Genomic DNA, 12,479 nt, shown 5'->3' on the forward strand with positions numbered 1-12,479 from the left:
CATATTTATATGAATGTCTCTATAATATTCCATTGTACTTCAGTGCTGTTCTCAAATAATCTACATTTCCAGTGTTTATTTATTCTCAATTTTTGTTCTGTTTGTCGAAGACAAGTGTGGCAGACTATTTTACTGATGGTCTCCATGAACCTGTACATCTATTTTCTGCTACTTTCACTGATTTTAGAATCTTCTTGGTTTGTGGTTTTTCTTCAGGATATCCATTTGTTCACAACACACTGCTTTTGTTATCCTACAAAAAGTAGTATCCATCCTAATAAATTTTCTGGTTTTTATTAGTATACCTTCTTTTCCACAAAATTGTCCTATTAATATGTGCTTAACATATTTTTCTTTCCATATAAAAAAGAAAAACTACTGACAGGCATGTATATTTCCTTTCTGTTCTCATTACAAGTAATTGGAACACTCCACTAATAAAGAAACTAGGAAGGCAACAGAGAACTAATAAATGAACATTAATTTTTCTTATATCTATCATCTGTCTGTCTGTCTGTCTCTCTGTCTGTCTGTGAATCCATTTGTGTGTGTTACCTTAATATAAATAATTAAAATCACAAAGACATTCTAATATTATAAATAGAGAAAGACAAATTATTTAAAATATTTGTGTTGTCAATTTTAAATTTAAATTACGGTTTAATTAAATTTAATTTACACTTAATAATAACAGGAATAATTATGTAATAGTTTATTTTCAATTTTCGAACGTAAGGTGTTGGTATGAAATCCATCAGACACAATAACAAGCCTCTCTATCTCCATCTATAGAAGAAAGTGTCACACTATCACAGGATGTCAAGATATTAATGTGTATTTAGCACATTATTTATATAATTTGTCAAGAAACCTTTTTCAGAATCAGTTGTTTGACTTTTAGTCCTAGCAAAGAAAAGACATCATAAAGAGTTACATGGGCTTATGAGCAGCCCTGAGTGCACAGACAAACACTGCTTCAAGCAAAATCTATACACATCTAAACAAAAAAGGAAACACTTTTACATTTATGTGTTGCCAAATACTACATGAAATTTAGTGCTTGGCACTTTTTTCTGGTTATTTCTATGCGTACTGTGGTTGTATGAATAAAAATAGATATTATCGTTCCATATATTTAAATATATTTCAAATATTTCTTAGTAAGAAACCCTATTTGATAGGATTTAGAGTTATGGCTTTTCTGGAAAGTGTGTCACTGCATTAGACTCTAAGGTTTTAAAAGCCTAATCCATGCCCAGTATTTCTACTTTCTGGTCACTTGCTGATCCAGATTCTACATGCTCATCTCTCATCTGTTTTGGTGCAGCCATGCTCCACAATATGAAGAAAATGAACTAAACACTAAGCAGGTCCCAAATAAAGGCTTTCTTTGGGAGAGTTTTTGTGGTTATGGTATCTCTGCACAGCAATATAATACAACCAGAAAATCCAGTGATCTAGAAAAGTCACTAGAATATTTTGAATTGTGAGGCATCAGTGAATCAGCAAGTCAGTTCTCCATTTCCTCACTTACTCTCGTGTCTTCTAGAATATTTGTCAGGATCTTTTTTTCCTTTCTATGATTTTCTTTGGACATGCCTAATGATCAACCCTCCCACGAGATATAAAATCAGATAAAGAGAATTAAATGTTCATTGAAACTTGTAGGAAGACATGGACAGGGAAACAGACTAGAAAACCACCTACAGAGATACTGTATACACCTAAGTCCATCAACAACCCACCTTCACCTTGTAGGGAAATGTGGGGAAAATGGGTCAGAGAGCCTACATTATCAGTTTCAGGCAAGACTTGACTTCTTGGGAAGCACATAATCAAACGACCTTTGCATAAGAATCTCTATGCATCATGAACAAACCTTTGGATATTAAGAGTTTAGATTCTAGGGTTAACAATTTGCACAATTTCTTCCTATTATAATTATATGTCATTAGATCTATTAAAAACTACTGTTAGATCAATAAAACCAATTAATGAGGGCTAATAAATATCCACCTTTATTTCATGAAGTAAAGTAATGTCATAACTAAACTATGCAGCTAAAGATGAGGAGATTCTAATTTTCCCAATTTGATGGACACTTATTAACTATTTTTTGATTGTTGTCTATTGTCTTCATGAAGTAGAATCACAAGGATGCCTAAGATACCCTAAGGCACTAATCAGAGGATGTATCATGATGCATGAGATACTCTTTTGGTTTTTGTATGTTTGGTTGGTGTGATTTTGATTTTGGCTTTTTATTTTAAGGAGAGAAGATTTAAGGAATGCTCATTTACCCTGGAATATCTGATTATTTTAATAAGCTTTAACTCTCACTCACTCCTACAAACCCATGACAAAAAATGACAGGTGTCTCTAAGAGTTTTCACTCTCATGTGGAGCATGAAGTCTATGTTACACATGCAAGAAGCTTCCCTAGCCCATAGTCTCACATAGCTGGTGTCTCTAAGAGTTTTATTTCTCTCATCATTTCTTCTAGCATAAATTTGCTATATGAGAGTTTCATTTTCTTTTACAAGAAGACAGTGTATCAATTATATTTATAACATATGCAAACATTTATTGACACATAGATAGTGGCCCGTGTCCAATGAATCCTAGGTAATTAATTCCATTCATGTTATTTGCCATATGAGTTTTGTCAAATAGTAGTTAGGGGTTTTGATATGTAGAGTTCATATTGAAATGATATAGTGGAATTAATGCAATCATAATGGTTCACCACTAACTCGGGATTGCAGTAATATTCAGAAAAGGGCTGATAACAAAGGAAATGCTGAGGGAAAGATTAGGGCTTTGAGTACAGAATATAGAGGGCATCTTAAGGATGCAAAATTAGTATATTAATTATTCACTTTGGCCTCTGGAGGGACATAGGCCTTCTTAATCCTTGATTTTAGCTCAGTGAGATTATATTTTCACTTTAGGAACTTATCAATTAACTATTTATTTCTTAATTTGTATATTTCATGTTTTTACCAATGTAAACTATGAATTTCTGTTGGTATTTTAATTGTTATACAAAATGCTGGTCTTGTTTAACTTCATTGATTACCAACATTCTCTATTACTAACTAGATTCTAAATATAAATAGTGGGTTTTACCAGTTATGTAGCTGTGTTGTTCAATGTCAGTCTATTATTTCTAACACCCCTCATGTCTTCCTTGCAGATAAACCCACTCATCTCTTCCATTTTGATAACTTTCTGTTCCTATCATTTTATCTGTGGCCCTGCATGGTTGTCTTCCTCAAGCTTACTCACCATAATCTCTTAGAGATTTGATGCTTGTAGTTGTTGAACTTGTCTTGTGTGAACATTTATGAACAAAGTCCTCTTTTACCAAGTGTGCACTTAACCAACCTAGCCATTTGAATATCCCTGTAGTGAATTTTCATTTTTAATTTTATGTCAATTGTTGAACCACCTTGGGAAAATGTACAAGTTTTATTCTTGCTAAACCACTGAATAGACTACAATATATTTCTGGTTTGGAGTTTTTACTTCTGTTCAAAACCCGTTTTCTAACATTTATGAATATTGTCCACAGTTCCTTAGTATGAGGGGCAAGTAGTGATAATGGTGACTTTAACAAATTATATTCCTCCAGGGCTGGAGAGATGGTCCGGAATTCAGCAACCACAACTCACTGGGAAACTCACAACTCTCTGTAACTCCAATTCCAGTATATTCACCATCTAACACCTCCTTTGGATTCCTTGGACTATGAATATTATGCATAGTTCTTTATCCAAGCAAAACAACTATGGACATAAAACAAAATGAGAAGTTATGCCTCCTTCTTTAATTATGGAACATGAAATAATATAATATGAACACCCAAGTCTTTCCAGAATTCACCCTGGATCAATTGTCTCCAAATAGAATGGGGAGTAAGGTCCTTTGCTCTATAAATTCCCTCAGCTTTCCTCTGTTCTGTATCATATTCTTTAGGGTTCAATTTATGGAAATCAGAGAATTAGGAAGGACTTACATAGTAGACAATTCTTAAAACCCTATCTGCTTGGCTGAGGAGGAATATTTTCAGTTTATGATATTGCTGTGCACCATCACTACTATACACATTGAAATTGGACACAGCAATCCAACAGAATGCAAGAGATGGAGAAACATTTATTTGCATACTTTAGGAATCTCATAAATAACTGAAAGTGGACACCATAATATACATGCAGAGGATGTGGTAGACACCTGTGAAGGCCCTGTGCATATTCCTTCATTTCTGTGGGCTCATGTGAGCTTTGTTCAGTCGATTAAGAGGGCTTTGTTTCTTGGTGTTTCCATATTTCTGCCTCTTCTTTCTGTCTCCTCTTTACTGGGGTTCATGGAGCTCCAAGGAGAGGGATTTCATTCAGACTTCCCACTTAGTACAGAAAGTTTACAGCCTCAGCTGTGCTAAGTTCTTGTAACTACAAATTCGGGGACCCTGCTCTCTCTCTCTCTCTCTCTCTCTCTCTCTCTCTCTCTCTATATATATATATATATATATATATATATATATATATATATATATGTATGTATATATACATACATATATGTATGTATACATATATACATATTAAAAGGTTTACTCCATTCTTACCTATTAAAATAATGCAATATATTAATTAAATTTATATGTGTTCTTTTTATGCTATAATTTAATGATAATCCAAGATTGCTAGTAATCAACATCAAATTCCCTTTACCTCTAATTCATGAGGCATTATATTCTTACAAATTTTTTACTCGATCATTTCATGTAAATCTATTAAATTAAACGTTTTGCTATTGAAGGTTGGGGAGTAGTAAAGTAGCAGAATGATTGCTTTTGAACTTAGTGGAGCCAAGATGTGGTACGGTACCAGGAGCCTAGGAATTGAGGTCTAGAGATCCATGTGAGATTTGGCTTCTATACTCACAAATACAAAACTGAACTCAGTTTTGGGACATTTATTCTGCCCTATTTTTGTTAAAGGCCTAATGATGTTTGGATCTTATGCATGAATCTTACCTATGTATTTCCTTGATTTGTGACAACAAAGTTTAAAAGGAAGATTTAACTTTCAGTTCAGTGAAAGAGGTATTTGGTTTTCATGAAATGACAATTTGGGTAAATAACTCACCTAAGAGAACAAAGAGAATTACCATTTGCCAATTTCTATTTCCAGTGTATTATTTCTTGAGTATATTGATGAGATTATTGCCCAATTCATTCTTAAGTCCTCAAGTTTGAACATAATTAACATCAATATTTCACTGTGTGAGCATAAGCAACCCTAGAGCTGAGTTGCCCCTGTAGAGCTACCCAATGCCTGGGGAAAGGAAGCAAGTGTGATTGTTTATCCTAAAGAGTCTAAAAAGGAGCTTTCTCAGGAGTATTATGTGTCATGTTTATCTGCCATTTCTGAAGACCCTCTGTCTTTAGGAATGTCTTAGTCCACAGCTTTGCTGACATCAAAGAGTGACAAATTTCAGAGAAGTGATTAGGGTTCTCAAAAGGGCTTAAATTGGAAGCATAAACACCTATCATCACAACCCAAAACTTAGAAACATGTGCAAAACAATAATGTAATAGCTATGAATACTAGTTTAAAGATAAATGAGAAGTGTAAAATTGAAGAGGAAAAATACGGAATGAAAAGAGTGACAATGATTTTGAAAGGGACATGGGAAAGAAAAGGGACAGAGAGGTTTCTGCTACAGATAGTGTAAGTCCAAACTAGGAAATAGACAAGAAAACCTAGAGTTATTTTGATGGGTAAACATGTTTTTATTAAATATTAAGAGTTGATGTGTTGGTTTTTCCTGTAGTAACAGCAATGAAAAAGTTAAGTGGGGAGACTGATAATGTAGAGTCAATCTGTGCATTCAGATGAAAGCTTACTTTTAAAATTTTCTATATTTTTGAGGTTTACTCAACTACAGAAAAAACTATTATCATTTCTATCTTCACTTCCTCCCTCTAATACATTTAATATCCATGTAATACAGCCATCTTCACAATTTTCCTCATATTTCTCTCTTTATAACCTACTTACCCTAGTTAGTGATATCCACATGAGCATTTATGTGGTTCTGTCTTCTGAAATATGGTATCCCTATGGTCACTTTTAGTACTAGAGAATATTATTATATTCTCTAATACTAAAGGTTCTGGATCTCCAGAAACCACTATAGCACTAATTGGTCAGTATAGATTGAGTCCTGGAGGTGAACGTATCATCTAGATCAGGATTTTGACTGCCATGACCTTGCAGATAGATAATTACTGCTACTTGAGTTCAAGATTGTAATAGCCACATTGTGTCCAGAGAATGGCATTTCACAGCTCTCCTATTTTCTGAGTTTTACATTTAATCTGCAACTATTCCATGACAGTTTCTGAGAACTGAGATTGAGATATAAGCTACATGTTACATATTAACTTAAGCTCTCAGGTTTGAGTGTGTCATCATTCTGACTAGTCATGTATTTCTCCATTAACTTCTGATTAATTGAAAAACCACCTTCAATAACCAAAGTAGACAAGAAATAGAGAAACCAAATGCCTGCACATCTGTATGATTACATAAGTTTTCAATTACCACAGAGTATACATATAGTATAAAATGTTGTCAAATCATAGAATGAGTGATTTATCCAGCTTTAGTCTCTTATTAGCAGTTACTTTGTCCATAGTAACTTGATTCTGTCATGTTCTTTGTCCAAAAAGTGTCTTCTATTCATGAATACAGTCCTACTATCAAGTTTTATTGAGAATCTAAGATCAGTTGCAATAGCCTGTATTATTTTGATGTCTCCATATTCAGATCATTTTATTAGGAAGACAGATTATGTCAGGTACATCATAGCAGCCTGAGAAGCTATAGGATCCCCAGGAACCATCCATCAGAAGAAACTCAGAAAATCACTTTCCTTATTACTAATGTTCTTTGAGGTAAAATAAAGTTGAAAACACAGAGTTTGAATACAGTCCTGTTTTACTGATCATCCAGGGGTTCTATTCTAGTTAACAGTGTTATTTTGCCTACTTTCATAATTTGCACAGTTACACCACAATTTTTATTTAGTGTGGAATACTGTGAAGAATTTCTATTTTGATGTTCACATGTATTCAGGAGTCATACTTGTTCATGTATTGTTTATGCATTAGACTTTAGACTACCTGGATGCAGCTTCTCTGGTGTTTCTAAGAGACACAGTCTGCCTTAGGGTTTTACTTCCCTGAACAGTCATCATGACCAAGGCAATTTTTATAAGGACAACATTTATTTTGGCCTGGCTTGCAGGTTGCGAGGTTCAGTCTATTATCATCAAGGCAGTAACATGACAGCATCCAGGCAGGCATGGTTTGGGAGGATCTGAACGTTCTACTTCTTCATTTGAAAGCTGCTAGCACAATACTGGCTTCAAGGAATCTAAGATGAAGGCCTTAAAGTCATACCCACAATGTCCCACCTACTTCAACAAGGCCACACCTCATAGTACCACTTTCTGGGCTGAGCATATACAAACCATCACACTATCTAAAAGCAAATCTCATGTTTCTCTGGCTATTAAAATATTTCTATCCACTCTGTAATGATTCCTGGGAAATAGGTGCAGAAAGTGTGTTGTTGTTGGATAATTAGGACTGGTTACCACATAATCTCCTAATATCTGCATTTTGATATTTTATGGAGTATTTTTTGAATTATTTCCATATGTTGCAAAGGGAATTGCACATCAAATATCTAAGCCATATGAATTAAACAAACTTTATTTATGTATGAATAGAGGCAATAAGAAGCCACGAATCAGAGAAAGAGCAAGGAGTGTATATGGGTTTGTATGAATGGAGGAAAAAGTAGTGGCAAACAGTATGTGGCTATGTTATGATTTGAAAAGGTAAGAAAATTAGTATTATTTATCTCAACCTATTTCTTCCACATAATTCAAGACCAAAGAGATGACAAAACTTACCGAAATACGGAAAGAGATAAATATCTCAATAAGAAAAAAGTGCATTGATTATGCACCATTACCCCTTTTGGCAATCTGTCCCTCCTCTAAGAATTGAAAAGCAGAACCTATCCAGGTGGGGAATCTCAGTGAGGCCTATACAGTTCAGATGGTGTTGAAATTATAGAGATATTCAATATAATGTATCTTAACATACTAATACTGTATTTGGTAGTTCAGGTAAGCAAAATTTTCCATTTATAAGGCTACCAAATTACTGCATTTTTCAATGGCAACCTGAATTCAAATTGCAAGTATTTAACTTTTTCTACACCATTGTATGTGGTATCACCAACTCATCCTTGATTCTGAGCAGTAGCAACAATCTATGACTCTAAAGTAGCCACATGATTGCAAGAACACATCATAATGTGAGGTCAATTTAAAACATTATGGCATATTCTACAGTTTGTTATATTATGGCTTTATATTAAATGACTTTATACCATCAAGTTCTATATTATTGTATCTTTTTGTAATCTCACTGCATCTCAGAGAACACTTTATATCTGATTTTTTCATTTCTTGGAGTCATGAAATGTGGTATATGATGTGCCTGTGTGAACACTACTTTATTTATGTTTGTAACGATAGGAGTAAAGAATCACCATATTTGTCATAGTACTTTTCTTGTTCTAAACATACTCCTACTTGGCTCACAGTACTGTAAATGTAGTACTTCTTCTAGACTTCAAAGTGCATATTTTACAGCGCTGCCTTCACTTTGGTTATCATAACAGTAGATGGCAGCACAATCACATTTCCGTTTTTGTTTAGTTAAAAAATATATATTAGATATTTTCTTCTTTTGGATTTCAAATGCTATCGCAAAAGTCCCCTATACCCCCCTGCCCTGCTCTCCTACCCACCCATTCCCACTTCTTGACCCTGGTGGTCCCCTGTACTAGGGCATATAAAGTTTGCTAGACCAAGAGGCCTCTGTTCCCAATGATGGCCTACTAGGCCATCTTCTGCTAAATATGCAACTAGAGACACGGACTCTGGGGATACTGGTTAGTTCATTTTTTTGTTCCATCTATAGGGTTGAAGACGCCTTCAGCTTTTGAGTACTTTCTCTAGCTCCTCCATTGAGGTCCCTGTGTTCTATCCAATAGATGACTGTGGGCATCTACTTCTATACTTGCCAGGCATTGGCATAGCCTCACAAGAGAAAGCTATGTCAGGGTTTTGTCAGCAAAATCTTACTGGCATATGCAATAGTGTCTGCTTTTGGTTGCTTATTATGATCAATAAGACAAAAAGACCACCAATAGATTGCGAAAGGATTTTTACCAATCCTAAATCTGATAGGGCACAATCACACTTCCATTCAGTCACTAACACAAGTCCTAGAACTGTAATTACATGATATTATAAAACAAGAATTACCCTTTTTCCACAACCTCACCAGCATCTGCATCACCTGCATTTTTTTTTTTTTAATTTTAGCCATTCTGAGTTGTGTGAGATGGAATCACAGGGTTGTTTTGATTTGCATATCCCTGATGACTAAGGATGTTGAACAATTCCTTAGGTGCTTTTCAAATATTTGATATTGCTCAGTTGAATATTCTTTGTTAATTTCTGTATCCAGTTTTTTAATAGGGTATTTGGTTCTCTGGAGTCTAACTTATTGAGTTCTTTGTATATATTTAATATTCGCCCTGTATGAGATAGTGGATTGGTAAAGTTCTTTTCCCAATCTATTGGTTGCCTTATTGTCCTATTGACAGTGTCCTTTGACTTATAGAAGCTTTGCAATTTTATGATGTCCCATATGCAAGTTCTTTTTTTTTTTTTTTTTTGGTTTTTTGAGACAGGGTTTCTCTGTGTAGCCCTGGCTGTCCTGGAACTCACTTTGTAGACCAAGCTGGCCTCGAACTCAGAAATCCACCTGCCTCTGCCTCCCGAGTGCTGGGATTAAAGGCGTGTGCCACCACGCCCGGCTCATATGCAAGTTCTTGATCTTAAGGCATAAGTTATTTTTTGTTCTGTTCAGGAAATTTTCCCCTGTGCTCATGTTCTCATGACACTTACCCACATTCTCATCTATTATTTTCCTTGTATCTGGTTTTTGGCATAGCTGATGGGATTGCAGGCTTGTACAACCACTCTGGAAATCACTTTTGTTTCCTTAAATGGTGAAATATAAAGCCCACGTTCACAAAAAATAATAGAAGATATCTCCTTCTGTAGTAAACAGAGTAAGACAAGCGACTAGCTACTAAATACAATGAAAGATGAAAATACGTCTTATTCAGAAAGAAGCTAGCCATTTAGTTAGAATAGTTTCCTTAGAAAGGCATACTTAATAAGTAACTTGATTTCAACAATTCTTAGGTCAGTATCTCTCAATACATCTATCTATTAACAGATTCTCTCAGTTGTTTTTCATAATAGTTGATTAAAAAATGGAAGAATTATTTCATGAATGGAGGAATGAGAAATCATACCTAAGATCTAGAGACATAGTCATGCTTCATCATGGCCATGCTGAATTTAACATTATAGGAAGATAATTAAAACTTTATCTAAAGTAAATTAAAACAATTTTTAAATAATTCGTTTTATTCACTTTTCAACACTATATTTTCCTCCTTCTCCTCCCAGTGCCCACTCATTCAAGTCCTTCCCCATTCCCTCAGTCTTTGCTATAAGTGAATTGTTTGATCAAGCTTAGACTGAAATTTCCAGACTCTGAGGCTGTCGATCTTTATAAATAAATGTAATTTATTTGAAAAGTGCTCTCAGATTCTCTCAGATAATAAATAGAACAGGAATTAAACAGTTTCAGGGCACATGAAATACTGAGAATGGTGATTATTCAGAGTAGTTTTAGATGAGTGCATCTTCATGAACCTACAGCCCATATTCTCCCATGTGTTTATAAGCCAAGAACTGCCTAGACTGTATCTTGCTATTTGCATATTTCATTTTCAGTAACCACAAATATCTCACAGTTGGTTTAGAGCAAAGTACTTATGAGAATAGCAGTAATTAGCTAGGGACCAAAATTCAAACACAAAATGGATTTTCAAGTGCAGATTTTCAGCTTCTTGATAATCAGTGCCTCAGGTAACAGAGGGCAGGAAATTTGAGATCAGAATCCAACCAAAATTATTTTCCCTGGGGAATTTCAGTCTAAAATATAGTTTTTTTCCTTTTTCTTTCATCTGAATGTTGGGAAGTATAAAATTATTTTTGTATCTCTATTTCTACTAATCCCTCTCTCTCTATTTTGCTTTTTTCTAGTCATAATGTCCAGAGGACAAATTGTTCTCACCCAGTCTCCAGCAATCATGTCTGCATCTCCAGGGGCGAAGGTAACCATAACCTGCAGTGCCAGCTCAAGTGTAATTTACATGTACTGGTACCAGCAGAAGCCAGGATCCTCCCCCAAAATCTTGATTTATCACACATCCTACCTGGCTTCTGGAGTCCCTGCTCGCTTCAGTGGCAGTGGGTCTGGGACCTCTTATTCTCTCACAATCAGCAGCATGGAGGCTGAAGATGCTGCCACTTATTACTGCCAGCAGTGGAGTAGTAACCCACCCACACAGTGATACAGACTGGAACAAAAACCCTCTAAGTCCTTAGGTTCTAGCTACTTCCTCTTAGAAAATAAACTGTGGCCAGTGGTTTGATTGTAGTAGTCCAAACAACCTGTTCTGCTTAAAAATGTCAATTGCATATTTAGATGAATGTCTCTATAATATTCCATTGTACTTCAGAGCTGTTCTCAAATAATTTACATTTCCAGTGTTTATTTTTTCCTAATTTTTGTTCTGTTTGTTGAAGACAAGTGTGGCAGTCTCTTTTACTGGTGTTCCCATGAACTTTCACATCTAGTTTCTGCTTCTTTCACTGATTTTAGAAAATCTTGGTTTGTGTTTTTTCTTCAGGATATTTATTTCCTCACAATACACTGCTTTTGTTATCCTACAAAAAGTAGTATCCATCCTAATATATTTTCTGATTTTTATTAGTACACCTTCTTTTCCACTAAATTGTCCTGTTAATATGTGCTTAAAATAATTTTCTCTCCAAATTAAAAAAAAACAAAAAACAATCTACTGACAGGCCTATATATTTTCTTTCTATTCTCATGACACGTAATCAAAACACTCTACTAATAAAGAAACCAAGAAGGCAATAGAGAACTAATAAATGAACATTTATTTTTCTTATATCTATCATCTATCTATCTAACTATCTCTCTATCTATCATCTATTTGTCTGTCTGTCTATCTATGAATCTATTTGTGTGTACCTTAATATACATAATTAAAATCATAAAGAAAATGTAATATTCTAAAAAAGGCCAATAAATTAAAATATGTGTATTGTCAATTATATTTAAATTTAAATTGCAGTTTAATTAAATTTAAATTACCCTTAATAAGAACAGGAATAATTATGTAATAGTTTATATTCAATTTTCCATTATAAGG

At 34.4% G+C, this 12,479-nt stretch overlaps 1 pseudogene; it reads left to right on the top strand.

Moving 5' to 3' along the window:
* The first annotated feature begins 11,285 nt into the window (after nt 1-11,285).
* On the top strand, nt 11,286-11,591 carry LOC110289101 (Ig kappa chain V-VI region NQ2-6.1 pseudogene; annotated as a pseudogene).
* The last annotated feature ends 888 nt before the right edge of the window (nt 11,592-12,479 follow it).

This window comes from Mus caroli, unplaced genomic scaffold, assembly GCF_978045245.1.
Source record: "Mus caroli unplaced genomic scaffold, Mus_caroli_1 scaffold_7, whole genome shotgun sequence".
Taxonomy (NCBI): Eukaryota; Metazoa; Chordata; class Mammalia; order Rodentia; family Muridae; genus Mus; species Mus caroli.